We start from the raw sequence: 16025 nt of genomic DNA on the forward strand, positions 1-16025 counted from the left end.
TACTGTGTAACCCGCCTCAGTTTCCTATTGAAACTCCTGATTAAGCCTAGAGGCCATAAGAAATGAAAAATGATAAATAGGTTGTAAGATTGTAAAGTTTCTGATGATTGATTATTTTAATAATTAATTTAACTGTCCCTAGCTAAACTCGGCCTCATATAATTGGATATCAGAATTTTGTGATGTGATTAAATTGATCTCTGAGGAATTAATTTAAAATTATGAATGCGCTGTACAGTTCGTAAAAAATCTATCAACAAACTATTAATCTATGCACAATTGAGTTGTTTTAAAAATCCTATAAAAATTTGAAAAAGTGGTAATTTATTCGAATTCGTTGGTACAAACGAGGTTGACACTGTTTATTTAAAAAATTAATGCTTGTGATGAAAATTATCCGAGAAGTAAGGAAATTACAATTTGGATTGATTATGTATCGACTTTGAAAATTCTGCTATCGCATTAAACTTGTATTATTTCTCCTGGTGGACATCATGTTTATGTTTGTGAATGAAATATTTACCTAACGCGAAATCCTAAAAACAACTTCTTTTATTCATACTTTGCATTTTGTGCTATAAAAACATCTGAGACTTCTTAAGTTTAATCTAATAATTTTTTTACGATTTGATTGTATTGTTAGTTTTTCACTGGGTATTTTGAAAATTTTATAATTAAATATGTGCAAAGAAAATTCATGAAAAATAACAAATTATCCGAGTCAGGAAAATAAATGTAGTGAACCTTTGAAACATCAACAATATATTTTGAAAATTATTCATGTGGTATTATTTTAAAAGATTTAGATTCCATTTTGCTAGTTTGGATGGAAAGAAAAGTGTTGGCAAAGGGATATAGAATAATTGGAATTTCCTCACCGAGTTTAAGTAGGCTGCGTCTCACTCTGCGATCGAATTCGTTTAGTCTTGTTTTTGGATGCTATTTCAGTGGTCTTCATATTCCCATTCGAAGGAATTCGATATTTAAAAAGAATCCACCATTCACATAAAACAGATTTGAATAAAGATAGAATTCTTCCACGAAATTGACAAATATGTTGACGAAGATTGAACCGAAAAAATACCACCATAAACGTTGATGAACTCGTTCGAACAAGTAAGCAAGCTAAAAAAAACACTCTTCCCTTCTCCCTTTTTCCCTTCCCATCAAATATCCAAATACGGCACTTTTCACTTTCGACGATTTTTAAAATTCAGTTCCTTTGTAACTGAACCGTCCATATAGTTCTAGAAACATTTTAAATCCACGTGGAAGGAAAAATTATGCGCAATCATCGCACCAATTCACTCGCCAAAACCAAGAAAAAGGAAAGAAGAACTTGTCGAACTTTCAGGAATTCTCGCCTATATTCAGCCGAATGAATATACTAAAAAAAAAAAGAATATACTAAAATACACTTTTTCACAACAGTTCTTCGACACCATCCAATGCCACTCCATCGAGAAACACTCAATCACACGATCAAATTATTTATTTTTCAAAAACAAACATCGGAAAAATTGCTATAAACAGGAATTTTCACGGACCGCAAAGAAAACGCGTGTGCTGCAAATCGGGCAAATGTCGTCCCAGTCCCAATTTTACTAAAACCAACTCGCGGTCCTCCGGTAATCATTTCCCTGATGTATCTCGGATCCCTGTCAACCAGAAGAGCACTTTTAGATCATTTCAATTAAATTAATCACATTTGTTAAAAACTTTATCAAAACCACAGTCGGAGCTTTTCACACGGATACCACACATTTTTATCGTAGTTTAAGAATGAAAGCTTCCAATATCCAAACGAAACCACATTTTCTTCGCGTCGCCATTTTACGTTTTTTTCTTCCAACTTCCAACCCAACATCAATTTTTGTCACACAGAAAACCTCTGAATCTCATAAATTCAGCTGAAATTTTACGATATAAGCCAACCACCACGCTAATAGACAACCAGTTTCCGGGATTGAATTCACCATACTTCATCGGAACCCCATGAAACCACGACACCGAAACGGGAAAACTATTCGGACTTCTCTGCGACTTTTCCTCAAAAAACCATACAATCTGCTTTCAATCGCTTCATTTAACAAAATCGCACAAGAAACAACTAAAAATCTAAAATCCCACTGAAAATGTTGGGAGCAACCGGTTGGCAAAAAAACCTCAGGACCGCAAAAAAATACGAGAGAAAAAACCACAACCGTGTGGTGATAAATTCTCACAAAAAACTGGATTTTTCATCAGTTTTTCCATCGTTCTTCATCTAAACTAAAAAAGTAGTTGCGTATTGATATAGATAATTTTATTGTATATCTAGCCATCATTTTAATGTGTCGTCCTGGTAAGTGATAATGATGCTTTATCATATAAAGTTCATTTAAATTTTTTAATCATTTAAAAGCAATGTCGGTGGATGCAAGTGAAGAACACTTGCACACTTGTTGGAACTGATCACGGTTTCAATGCGTTAGGAGATCTCCAAGAATTGAAATGTTTTGATTTCTAAAGCAGATTGCTTAAATTTTACCCAAATATCATTTCGCTGCTTTCATTTCGCTCATTTCTCGTAGCTTTAATAAACACACCGCCTGAACTTTTTGAAAATTTACGTAATTGGCTGATTTCCAATATCTACGAATCCACTAATTGCAGATTATTTTGCATGCACTTATTTTTTTCAATTTTCTAAGGTTAAAATAATAACAAAACTGCTTTAAATAAATAGTACACGGTGTCTTTTTTATCTTATAAAAGAAAACAAAGGCAACTTTTAAAATTTGCCACATTATAGAGGAGACTCTTCCTTATCCAACGCTCAATTCAGGAAAAAAGGTTGGAGTGTCAAAAATTTTATTTATAGATATACGTACAAAATACACGAGAAAAAATTTCAATTTGTCAATTATGATTTTTCCTAATAACTTCTAATTTTACATTTGTGAGCTTATATGTGTTAACATTTTTTCAAAAATTAATAATAACTTCATAAATTTGATATACATAAATTTCAGTTTAAAAATTTGGCAAAATTGTTAAATTTTGAAGAAAATTTTAAAAACAAACAATAAAAAATTATCTAAAGTTAGCCTCAACATTAACTACCAAACTGTAGCAAATTATCATGAGCACGATAGTAAAGGTTTATTCCCTTTGATCATTTGTATCGCAGACAGAGTATAGTTTGAGATAAGTGAAGAAAATTAAATCGATGATTCAACAATATATTTTTCCCATCACCATTTACTTGTACTTTGTACTATGGGTGTGGTTTAGGGAAAAGAAACATAAACTTATTAGCTATATATTTTAATAATGATTGAAGGTGTGCATTGTTTGCACAGTTTGGAGAGTTTTCAAAGATGCTGATTTTTTGTGTTGAAATAGTTCTAAAAAAAACAAAAAATTTTTCCATGAAATTATGATTATTCTATAATTTTAGTATGCTTAAGACCTCAAAATGTTGTAAAAAATCCTTTTTACCAGGCTCTGGAAATTGTGTTGGGCGCTTCTGAGTTTTCTCAAATTTTAAAATTTTGTTCATGACTTAAAAACGCATAATTTTCTATAGGTATAAAACAAGTTTTTAGATGCATTTAATTTAAAATTTTTGATGATTTTTGAAATGTTTGTAGCTTTTCTCCAAAATTCATAAACTAATTAAAATTTTAAAATTAAAATTGACACTCCAGGAACTCTAGCGGGTAAAAATTTCTGGGGCGGATAAGGGTTAAATCTTTTTTAAGAATTTCAGTCAGAAATCCAATAAGAGAATCAAACAAATATTTTACTATAAGAATAGGATGTCAGAGTTGATGTTTTGATTTTTTTTTTTGTTTCGATTATAGTCGTTTTACCATCTTTATGGCATTCGCGACTTTATCAACGGTGCAGTTGGCGGATCGTTATTGAAAAACTTATCCTGTACAACTGTGTTCGATGTTTGCTCTGGGCTCGAACTCGGGGACATCGGCTTAGGAGACAATAGACTTGCCAACTGCGCTAAATCACAAGCCGTTTTGATATTCAGTTTTAAGTATCAGCATTACAGTTACTATCGAAAACCTATCTCTAAGATTTTCTTTTACAAACAAATAACTGGCAAGACAAAAACGATTAAAATTACCTCGTGCAAACGTGAACATACATACGTACATACATAGATAGCAAAACTTAAGTTAAAACACTTTTATCATAAACTCACTAATATGTTTAATGATTTTGACCCTAATGACACATTCCTCCGTGACGTGAAATCGCTTTTCCGGACTTTTCTGCACTGTTATCATTCTAGAAGTCAACCAATTTACTTGAAAATGAAAAAAATTGTAGCAAACCGTCGCAAATTGAATTTCTTCGAAATGGATATAATTTGGTCATTGTAAAATTTTAGTTGTTTTTGTTATGATTGATTACTTTTGTGACGTGAATTTACGCTAGAATTCACCATTTTGGACTTTAGTACATACAACTTTGATTTCCTGTTCTCTCTGTGGAAATAGAATATCGGTGTCTTCGAATGAGTTGTAAAGAAAACAATTACCCACAATTTGATGTACGTAGCATCTCGATTGAACAACAACGAACGAAGTTATGCTTATTTGAAGTTGTGACGTGAATTCACTCAGTTCAAACAGAACAGGGTAGTTGACTGAATTAACGTCACGAATTATAAAGTTATACTGTGGTTATACTGAACCATTCTTTGGAGTCTTCAAATTTTATGTACCCTTTCAAAAACGATATTTTGTTGTTCCGACTTTTAAAATCATAAATTTTCAGTATCTGCACCTAACTTTTTAATTTTTTTTGATTGGCACTTGAATAGCAATATTGAGGGATCATATGTTAAAATTACTACTGTCTTCATTTGAAGATTCACCAAAAAAAAAGTTTTATTTTTTTTCAATCTTTTTGTATATTTATTTGAAAATAATGAACTTATCAAAAAAATCAACTAAATAATGCTCGATTTGTAAAAATCCGACCATCTGGAGGGTCAAAGCAGCTTTCAGAGCATATTTCATATTTCATATCTATCTATATATATAAAAAGTAATTTCCGTTTGTTTGTTCGTTTGTATGTTTGTCTTCAATAGGCTCAGCTGCCTTAAGAGCTAGAAAGCTGAAATTTGGCATGGGTGCTCATTAGGACCAGGAATGATGAAAAATGTTTTTAGATTTTCGGATGACCCCTTTTGAAGGCGGTCGTCCGTACAACAACGGTTTTATTCCCCCGAACCGAAAGTCATGGCACCCATTTTGTGAACCGACTTTCGTTTCCGTTCGTTTCGTTGGCGGGATTATTTTCACCAGCACCATGGGCGACGCTTGCTGAGCATGAAAAATTTGAAAGTGAATATTTTGGCGGGTGTTTTTTGTACTTTCTACTGTTCAAAGCACATGCTACCGGTACGAGATATTTGGATACAATTATAAGCCTACATTTTGATTGAAAAATACAACTAGCCTATTAGGAATATATTGACTAGAAAAGTAGTGGCTTTCAAAGTGCTCTTTACCGCTGCTGGGGGGCTTTGAAGGTCAACCATTTTTATATTTTTGGAATTCCTCCTAGAGAAAGAAAATTTTTTCAGATTCAGAGTTTATAAGTTCAAGGCTGCGATTTTAATGCTTCAATTGGAATTTTGATGGGGGATTAGAAAATTGATAAGATAATAAAATTTGAAGATTTGAGTTTAATCCAATTCGATTTCACTGGCCAACTTCTAACTTTTGAGTTATAGAAATAGTGTTTTCGAAATGATTTGTTTTCGATAACTTCAAAAAGCTGTTAGTAGAACTTCCAACATTTAAGGTAAACTAAATTTAAAAAAAATTCACACATGCAGTTGAAAACATGCAAAAGGAGTTTTCAACATGCTCAACAAAATCATCCATATTGAAAAGTGGGATAATCTTCAACAGATATTTTCATTAGATAAGGGATGGAAAAGATAAAAAAGCAGTTTAATCTTTTGAAGATAAAACTATTAGGCCAAATCTATCCAAGCTTCCTAAGAAATGATGTTTGTCTAAATTAAGTTTTCAATATCTTAGTCATCTTGCTGTTTTTATACATCGGATTGGGTTGAAAATTGGCACATAGGGGTTATTTGGGACAAACAATTGAATTCATTTATCCAAATTAAAGTCAGGGGTCGGCCTGAGGGGTCGTCCATATTAACTATTCACTGTTTTGGCGATATTGTCGTTATTATAAATCTGTTTAGAGAAAATTGGTACACAAGAGTTTTGAGGGACGGTCAATTGACTTCAGGTATTGAATTCAGCGTAAGGGGCTGGCAATAGAGTCGTCTATATTAACCTTACAATATTTTTGAAATATCGTTGTTATTATACATCGGATTGGGATGAAAACTTGCACACGGTAGTTTTCAGAGATGGACAATCGACTTCAGATATCAAAGATTGTATAAGAGGCCTCCAAAAGGAGTTTGACTTTTTGGCAATAATGGCGTTGTTATGCGACGGTCGACTCGAAATTTTTACACGGGGTTTTTTTTTGGCACGGGCAATCAATTCCAGATTTCAAATGAAGTAGCAGACGACAGAAGAGGTGTTCGTTCAATATTTTTGCAATTGTAACTTAACAATTAATTCGGAAATGCATCAGGAAAATATTTGGCTATTGACTTTCATACAAACTGTTCATAACATATTCTAAGTTGAAAGCGAAACGGAGTTCGTATGGGAACAGCTAGTTTCATATAAAATTCAACAAAAAATCAAATTTTGTGACGTGAATTCACTCATTCGCGCTGTTGTAACTCAGCTAGATTACAACCGATTTCTATAAATTTTAGAGTTTCAGAATCGTCTTATCATTTCCAAAGAAAATCTCATTTTTTATTTAAAAAAAGTCAGAGTTTTCTCGTAAAATAAAAAACTTCCCTTTTTTATGACGTGAATTCACTCATTTGCGACTGTTTTTGTTCGCTTTTCAAACCAACCACCTTGAGTATAAACAAATTCTTTATTCTACAAAATGAAGCCGTATTTTTTGGCTTCTTAACAAACTAAAAATATTTCCAAAAAAAAATCATCCATATATTAAAATTAAGAATTTTGTAAAATTTGTCAAAAGCACCACTTTTTTCAACAATAAAATTGATTTTCTAAATCATCGTGAACCAGTGTAAAAAAACTTTTTTCTCTTTTTTCCGTTGGTTTTGGCTGATTTGAATTATCAAAATTATAGACAATTTCGAGATTTTTTGATACGCGAACTAATAAAAATCACTTTTGAGCGGTACAAGCGCGTGGAATGTGTCTAATGATCTTCATCATCCAAAATTGAATGCAAATCTGGATGAACCCTCAAAGAAATGTAAACTGACAAGCAATTTCATCATTCACGAACATGCTTCACGCTCTTCATTTCATTCAACCTGATGGGCTGTCTGAAGTCAGCTCACCCTATTTGTAAGAGCATGGAATACATAAATTTAACGTCATTAGTGAACCCTAAACGGATCCCCTTCTATTCTCAAGGATGCAACCGTACAGACTTCAAGGAAAGTGAGTGGGACGAATAGGTGAACAATTTTTCTCACCCTTGCAGACATTCCTTCAATGGTGATGGTAATGGTGTGGTGTTGTGATGTTCCTGCTGTTCTCTCGGGACATGCGCGTTACGCATAAGGACGAAGTGGATGACAGAATCTGCAATAACTTTGTTATGCTCTGATGTGGTGGAAGCAAAAATGTGTGGGATGGAAAAAGTGACACAACGGTTCCTGGCCATGCATTGTTGACGTTCCGTGGGTAAGGATAATTCGCATGACATTTTGCAACTAGGGATAGCTCGCTGACATATTTCTACCAAAGGTTGTTGCATAAGCTTTTATGAATAGTATTTAAATTGACCAGTCTTTTTCGATCGATTCTGAAACATGAATGTGGGATATCAAGAAACTGCAGAAACTTTCAGTCTATTAACTCTAACTAGTAGGAACAATTTTCCCGTATGTTTTGATTACGTGCCTCTTTTAAGCTTACTCCCATTCTGATGCATGAGTTTTTTTTAATAAGAATAGCATATATTGATTCAGTGAAATAATATAATTTTAACTCAATGAACACAAATTATCAGGTTGAAGCCGTTATTTATAGATGACTAGCTGATCCCATACGAACTTCGTTTCGCATTCAACTTGGAATATGTCATGAACAGTTTGTATGAAAGCCAATTGCCAAGCATTCTCCAAATGCACTTCTGAATTCATTGTTAAGTAATAATTGCAAAAATATTGGACGATCACTTTGTCTGTTGTCTGCTACTAAATTGGAAATCAGGAATCCTTTGACCGTGCCAAAAACCACGTGTATAAATTTCGACTGGATCATTGCATAACAACGCAATTATTGCACAAAAAACTATACCCTTTTCGGGGGCTGTTATACAATCTTTGATGACTGAAATCGATTGCCCTTCCCTCACAACTCCTGTGTGCAAATTTTCAAAGCAATCCATTGTATAATAACGCCAATATTGTTAAAAAAAAGTTTTAAATTTATATGGACGACCCCTTTCGTCGACCCCTGGCAAAACATTTGACATCTGAAATCGATTGCCCGTCCCTGAAAACTACCGTGTGCAAATTTTCATCCCAATCCGATGTAAGATAACGAAGATATTGCAAAATATTGAATGGTTTATATGGACGACCCCCTTTGCCGGCCCTTTACACTGAATTTAATACCTGAAATCCTTTGCTCATCTCTCAAAACTCTCGTGTATCAATTTTCGTCTGAATCCGATGTATAATAACGAAAATATCGCATCAACAATGAATAGTTGATATGGACGACCCCTTTGGCCGACCCCTGATTTTAGTTTAGATAAGTGAAATCTGTTGTTTGTCCCAAATAACTCCTATGTGCAAATTTTCACCCCAATCCGATGTATAAAAACGTCAATATCACTAAGATACTGAAAATTTAATATGGACGACCCCTTCTGCCGGCCCCTTACACTGAATTTGAGACCTCAAATCGATTTCACGTCACTCAAAACTATCGTGTACCAATTTTCATCTGAATACGATGTATATTAACGTAAATATCGCAAATACCGCGAACAGTTAATATGGACGACCCCTTTGGCTGACCCCTTACACAAAATTTAACGGCTGAAATCGATTGCTCGTCTTTCAAAACACGCATGTGCAAATTTTCAACACGATCCGACGAAAATTAACGTCAATATCGCGAAAACAATATTTGTCTTGTATGGACGACCCCCTTCAGAAGGGGTCATCCGAAAATCTAAAAACATTTTTCATCCTTCCTGGTCCTAATGAGCATGCATGCCAAATTTCAGCTCTCTAGCCCTTAAGACAACTGAGTCTATAGAGGACAAACAAACAAACAAACAAACAAACAAACAAACATACAGAAATTGCTTTTTATATATATAGATTCATATCGATAGTTTTTTTTTTTGTTTCGATTATAGTCGTTTTACCATCTGACGTCATTTGACATATTTTGACATCTTAAGATTCTCAAAATATTAAACACAGAATTTGTGACGACTTTCAAAAGGTAACATGCGTAATTTGAAAACAACAAAACTTAGAAGAATTATAAAAATTAAAAAATACTTGTCTTTTGCAAACAATAATAGTCCTATAGTTAAATTTGCGAAAAAAAATAGTTAAATTAGGCGTAATCATCATTTAAAGTTGAAAAACCGTCATTTGACTACCTCCGATAAGGTTAGTGTTATACAGCAGGATGATTTGTCAAACGTTGCACATCTAAGCACATGATTTTGGTTTTAATGCTGTATTTAAGAGTTTTCAACCGAATTCACTCGTTTTTTTGTTGATTGCACTCATGCAGGATTGGTCAACAAGATCCAAAAGATAAGGTGTCGAAAAAAGTGACCTAAAAATTAAAAAAAAAACATTTAAAACAGCTTGTTTGTGCCCAATAGTTGCACAGGCAAATTTTATTTCGTGCCCATTTTAAAACCCTTCCTAACCCTTTAATGCATAGTGTCGTTTGAAAACAAAACTAATCAAAATCCAAATATCTCGAAAACGCGTTGATATTTTTGAGTGATGTATTAACAAAAAATATTCTAGAGATTAAAAGAAATTAGCCCATGGTATTTTTATCACGATATTTTAATGTATGTGTGTGATATCGAACAAAGTATGCGGAAAAGTTACACAAATCAAAATAATAATTATTATTTTTTTTAAAGTAGTTTTTAGAAAGTTGCTGTTATTTATCCAGAGATGCAAATTCTAAAAAATTTCTTGATCTCAATTAATCACAAACTCCTTCCTGCATCCAATTGACAAGGTTTTGAAGATATTAGCAAAACCGTATTGAAATTACCTAAGAATTTCAAAAATAATTTTTCATCTTTGATGGGCCATAACTTTTATAATACCCAAAAACCTTCAAACCGGTTGAGTTTTGTTATTCGAATTAAAATGTTATTATTTCACTTATTAATTCAGTGCAATTCTCACTGAAAAAAGTCATGCATTAAAGGGTTAAGGCTCAGCCACCATGTGGTCAAAGAGGCTGATATTTGTTACGGAAGCTTAATAACTTCTAGTTTAAATGAAATATATTTTGGAGACGGCCCCTCTTGAGGGGTTCTTCCATATAAAACACGAATCCGCCGGTTTGAGAGTCTGGAATAGCATTTATCACACTTGAAATTTCCTCAGATACTCAAATCTACCGCTGAATTTAACCGAAGCCATTTGAGTGAAGTGTTGTTTGACTTTATTTGCCAGTATTGAGCTTTTTTATATGCCCTACCAATATGAAACTTTGTGTCATCGAAATTGCATAGAAGGAATTGAAAGATATTTGAAACATATTTTTTATGTGCCTTTTTACAGGTTTAAGGATATAGGACGCGATCTATTTCGCCTCCCCTTTACCTCTATGAAGAAAATGTGATTTTATAAAAAAAAAAAAATGAATCAGGACTCACTTGGAAGCAAGGTTGCCGAAATCACAGAAAAATCTGTAATTTCACAGAACTTTGTGCAAATTTTTCTCACAGAATCTGTGTTACAAAACACAGAATTTCGAATTATTCACAAATTTCACAAAATTTTCAAATTTTGAATAAATTTCCGAAATTATAATTTTTTGGCCAGTAAAAAATTTATATTTCTAGCATTCAATAGTAAAGGTATGATAAGATTTCTAATGTTGATTGATTTTCCTCAACTAGAATGTAAAAAAGACACAATTCGTCATGAATTTTCATTGAAAATAAAGAAAATATCATCACTGAAAACCATCATAGAATTCCTATGGAAAAATCACAGAAATTCAGTTTTTTTTTTTGCAAAAACACAGATTTTTTTTTTCGGCAACCTTGCTTGGAAGTCGATCGAATATCAATTTGAAGCTTAAAAATGGACTCAACCACGCTCAAAGTTTCAGATCGTTTGTCTGATTTATCGAATTTATCTTTTCAAAAAGTTAATTTATTTTGAATACCTTTTTCGCGAAAGTGAGATTATTTGTAATGAATGTAACCTCTGTAGCATTTCATCAATCTTCAAGAAACTTTCACATCCCATTGAAATGTTTCCCAACAATTTTCCGGTTTAAAAACTGTTTTGATCAAATTGAGTTTCACGAAATTATGACTGTTTATTTTTCTGGTTAATAAGAGCCAAATAAAGTTTCACTTATACCGTATTTGTTTTCACCACCCGAAAGTGTTGCACCTTCCAAGCTGAAAACGAGCATGAATCGAGTTTTGCACCCACCTTTGTTGGTGTACGTGAAATCGGCAGTGTCAACAGAAAACATCAAGCTGTCAAAAATCCATTACAGCTGGTATTTGTTTTCGTTTGATTTCGAAAATTGAAACAAATTTACTTTAGTTGATCATTGTCTAGTAAATAATATGAAAATTTTAACATGAATTTATGTATTATGTTGAATTGTGAAGATTTCAGATTTATTTTGCTTGGTAGATTCGCCTCTGGCTCTGATGATAACTGCAATACCGGCTGATTCTGGGCGGTCTATGTTTGCTGCTGCTAGACTGCAGTTACCCCAGCTTGAAGGTTCCGGTATTTTGAACGTTTATTCCTCGCAAACACCTCGAGTACCTATTTCCGTTTTCAGATGACAAAAGAAAAATTCTTGGAAGTCAAATTGGCGAACTCAGATCGCGGAAGTCGGGGGAGAAAACTTTGCTAACAGACCGAAATGAACGAAATTCAAGCTCCCATACGAGTGTAGTCTCGAACTAACGTTTTTGAAGGGCAACGGGTGGGAATCCGGGACTTGGCGCAACCGAGCATCGTCACCCTAAGGCACAGCTCGAAGAGAGTAGCTTCGATGCAGCTGAACGATTCTTGCTGTGGAGACCAACTTATAGGACCCTCCCGAACAAGAAAACTTTTCGGTTTGGGCGATTCCACCAGATCTTTGGGTTGGCCTTTTTGCACTCGGATTTGCTGCTCTTTTTCGTCATCGCCTGGAACCGATTGCAGCAAGCCGTCTGGGCACATTTCTTCTTGGGAGCGTTGTTTGCTTTGGAACGTGCCATCCAGGTGAAATTCTCCGCCTCTGTTGGAAACGGCACTGGAATTGAATCCGGAACAAGTTTCCGTTCTTCGGGATAATAAAGAGAAAAAAACAGCTTGAACGCAATTTTTGCGGTATAGAAATAAACCAACCAGCTGATATTTGTTTACATCGGGAAGCACGTGCTGTCAAAATTCATGATAGTATTATGGTGCACTACCAGTGGACTACTCATCCTGAAAACGAGCATGAAAACAGCAAAAAGTGCACTACCGGTAGTGCCCCGGTGCACCACCACACGAAAACAAATTCTCTATTAGATGACTCCGGTCTAACTCGCCGGCAGAATTGAATTTCTAAGAAAATTGCTCATAGATAAGCAATATATCGGGTCTTGCAACCTTCGACTTAGATTTTTTGGGATTGAGGGTGGAAGTTTTCCTACTGTACAATAATCTATTTATATAAAAAGCAATTTCTGTATGTTTGTTTGTTTGTTTGTTTGTTTGTTTGTTTGTTTGTTTGTTTGTTTGTTTGTTTGTTTGTTTGTTTGTTTGTTTGTTTGTTTGTTTGTTTGTTTGTTTGTTTGTTTGTTTGTTTGTTTGTTTGTTTGTTTGTTTGTTTGTTTGTTTGTTTGTTTGTTTGTTTGTTTGTTTGTTTGTTTGTTTGTTTGTTTGTTTGTTTGTTTGTTTGTTTGTTTGTTTGTTTGTTTGTTTGTTTGTTTGTTTGTTTGTTTGTTTGTTTGTTTGTTTGTTTGTTTGTTTGTTTGTTTGTTTGTTTGTTTGTTTGTTTGTTTGTTTGTTTGTTTGTTTGTTTGTTTGTTTGTTTGTTTGTTTGTTTGTTTGTTTGTTTGTTTGTTTGTTTGTTTGTTTGTTTGTTTGTTTGTTTGTTTGTTTGTTTGTTTGTTTGTTTGTTTGTTTGTTTGTTTGTTTGTTTGTTTGTTTGTTTGTTTGTTTGTTTGTTTGTTTGTTTGTTTGTTTGTTTGTTTGTTTGTTTGTTTGTTTGTTTGTTTGTTTGTTTGTTTGTTTGTTTGTTTGTTTGTTTGTTTGTTTGTTTGTTTGTTTGTTTGTTTGTTTGTTTGTTTGTTTGTTTGTTTGTTTGTTTGTTTGTTTGTTTGTTTGTTTGTTTGTTTGTTTGTTTGTTTGTTTGTTTGTTTGTTTGTTTGTTTGTTTGTTTGTTTGTTTGTTTGTTTGTTTGTTTGTTTGTTTGTTTGTTTGTTTGTTTGTTTGTTTGTTTGTTTGTTTGTTTGTTTGTTTGTTTGTTTGTTTGTTTGTTTGTTTGTTTGTTTGTTTGTTTGTTTGTTTGTTTGTTTGTTTGTTTGTTTGTTTGTTTGTTTGTTTGTTTGTTTGTTTGTTTGTTTGTTTGTTTGTTTGTTTGTTTGTTTGTTTGTTTGTTTGTTTGTTTGTTTGTTTGTTTGTTTGTTTGTTTGTTTGTTTGTTTGTTTGTTTGTTTGTTTGTTTGTTTGTTTGTTTGTTTGTTTGTTTGTTTGTTTGTTTGTTTGTTTGTTTGTTTGTTTGTTTGTTTGTTTGTTTGTTTGTTTGTTTGTTTGTTTGTTTGTTTGTTTGTTTGTTTGTTTGTTTGTTTGTTTGTTTGTTTGTTTGTTTGTTTGTTTGTTTGTTTGTTTGTTTGTTTGTTTGTTTGTTTGTTTGTTTGTTTGTTTGTTTGTTTGTTTGTTTGTTTGTTTGTTTGTTTGTTTGTTTGTTTGTTTGTTTGTTTGTTTGTTTGTTTGTTTGTTTGTTTGTTTGTTTGTATGTTTGTTTGTTTGTTTGTTTGTTTGTTTGTTTGTTTGTTTGTTTGTTTGTTTGTTTGTTTGTTTGTTTGTTTGTTTGTTTGTTTGTTTGTTTGTTTGTTTGTTTGTTTGTTTGTTTGTTTGTTTGTTTGTTTGTTTGTTTGTTTGTTTGTTTGTTTGTTTGTTTGTTTGTTTGTTTGTTTGTTTGTTTGTTTGTTTGTTTGTTTGTTTGTTTGTTTGTTTGTTTGTTTGTTTGTTTGTTTGTTTGTTTGTTTGTTTGTTTGTTTGTTTGTTTGTTTGTTTGTTTGTTTGTTTGTTTGTTTGTTTGTTTGTTTGTTTGATTGTTTGTCCTCTATAGACTCAGCCGTCTTAAGAGCTAAAGAGCTGAAATTTGGCATGTATGTTCATTAGGACCAGGAATGATGAAAAATGTTTTCGGATTTTCGGATGACCCCTTCTGAAGGGGGTCGTCCATACAAGACAAATATTGTTTTCGCGATATTGATGTTATTTTTCGTCGGATTGAGATGAAAATTTGCACACGAAGGTTTTGAAAGAAGAGCAATCGATTTCAGGCATTGCATTTTGGGTCAGGTGTCGGCAAAAGGGGTCGTCCATATCGACTGTTTATTGTTTTTGCGATATTGGCGTTATTATACATCAGATTGAGATGCAACTTTGCACATAGTAGTTTTGAATGACGAGCAATCAATTCGAGAAGCTAAATGCGGAGTCAGGGGTCGTCCAAAAGGGTCGTCCATATTAACTTTCAATATCTTAGTGATATTGGCGTTTTTATACATCGGATTGGGATGAAAATTGGCACATAGGAGTTATTAGGGACAAACAATAGATTTCACTTATCCAAATTAAAATCAGAGGTCGGCCAAAGGGGTCATCCTTATTAACAATTCACTGTTAATGCGATATTGTGGTTATTATACAACGGATTCAGATGAAAATTGGCACACGAGAGTTTTGAGGGACGGGTAATCGATTTCAGGTATTAAATTCAGTGTAAGGGGTCGGCAAAGGGGGTCGTCCATATTAACCTTTCCATATTTTTGAAATATCGTCGATATTATACATAGGATTGGGATGAAAATTTGCACACGGTAGTTTTCGGGGACGAACAATCGATTTCAGATGTCAAATGTTTTGCCAGGGGTCTACGAAAGAGGTCGTCTACATTAATTTAATTTCCACTGTTTTTTGCAATATTGACGTTATTATGCAATGGATTGCTTAGGAAATTTGCACACGGGAGTTTTGAGGGAAGGGTAATCGATTTCAGATATCAAAGATTGTATTTGAGGTCACCAAAAGAGGTTAATTTTTTGGCAATAATTGCGTGGTTATGCTTTTTTTTTTTTTTTTCGATTATAGTCGTTTTACCATTTTTATGGCATTCGCGACTTTATCAACGGTGCAGTTGGCGGATCGTTATTGAAAAACTTATCCGGTACAACTGTGTTCGATGTTTGCTCTTGGGCTCGAACTCGCGGACATCGGCTCAGGAGACAACAGACTTGCCAACTGACTTGCCAACTGAGCTATATCACAAGCCCTCGCGTGGTTATGCAACAATCGAGTCGAAATTTATACACGGGGCTTTTCGCCACGGTCAATTGATTCCTGATTTCAAATTAAGTAGCAGACGTCAGAAAAGTGATCGTCTAATATTTTTGCGATTATTACCTAACAATGTATTCGGAAGTACATCTGGAAAATGCTTGGCAATTGACTT

Source organism: Uranotaenia lowii, chromosome 3 (genome assembly GCF_029784155.1).
Source record: "Uranotaenia lowii strain MFRU-FL chromosome 3, ASM2978415v1, whole genome shotgun sequence".
In the NCBI taxonomy this organism is placed as follows: Eukaryota; Metazoa; Arthropoda; class Insecta; order Diptera; family Culicidae; genus Uranotaenia; species Uranotaenia lowii.